This window comes from Loa loa (genome assembly GCF_000183805.2).
Source record: "Loa loa unplaced genomic scaffold supercont3.234, whole genome shotgun sequence".
NCBI lineage: Eukaryota > Metazoa > Nematoda > Chromadorea > Rhabditida > Onchocercidae > Loa > Loa loa.
This window is the reverse complement of record NW_018108414.1, coordinates 39,516-40,582: the sequence shown is the minus strand read 5'-3', so window position 1 is coordinate 40,582 and position 1,067 is coordinate 39,516.

Here is a 1,067-nt window from a genome sequence, read left to right as displayed (position 1 = left end):
TTTTTAAATTGATATATAGCATCGCTGAATTAATGTTAAGCATTAATTTTGGAAATTTATATTTCTAAATTAGATTCTCTCTTTCCAAGCATATTTATCAATTAGAAACTTTTTCAATCATTTAATTTCAATGTTTGCCTTACTCTTTCATTAAATTATCAAAATTTAAATTTTAATTATTCAAAAGTAAAAAAAAAACGGAAAAGCTAAACAATTGTTGTTTTTATAAAGAATTTATACATATATAGATATATTTTTCTTTTTGATTTATTTTTAAACGATTAAATCGTTATTGATAAATATTGATTATATTAGACATCAGTAATTAATGCAAGTTTCACATTTTACAGGTTATTACAATAGCCGCAAGGGATAACTGTGATTACCGTGTAACACAACACGTTCATTAATGTTCGATTAGTATCAGTGACCTAACTGCACTGTCACATCGAAAAAAAAAAAATGAATTTTGGGAGAAAAGAAAGGATGTGATTAAAATTTCGGAACATTTGATAAAATGTTGAAAAAAAAAAAAAGAAAATCACTTTCCATTTTTTCTCGATACTTTTACATATTTACCCATCATCAGCCATCAGATTTTACCACATTTTTTTTTTCTTTTCATAGTAATGTTTTATATTTTGCAAATTTAGAATCTGTTTCAAATATATCACAGACAGACACACGTCCACTTATCAGTACAGACGGACAGACCTATTGATACTGTGTATTACAAAAAATTTTATAGAAATGTTTGTTCTGATCATCATAATTTCGTTGATATTCATTAACTGTTTCATGATTTTGTTTGAAGTATGAATATGAAATAAGCAGGACAACATTAACAAAATTAAGGATAACAATAATAACAACAACAATAACAGCAACAGTAATAACATTAGCAATAACAATAAAAGACAACAAAAGTAATAACAATAGTACAATAATAACAACAACAATAACAGCAACAGTAATAACAATAGCAATAACAATAAAAGACAACAAAAGTAATAACAATAGTACAATAATAAACAAACAACCAATAAACAAGACAACAGTAATAACAA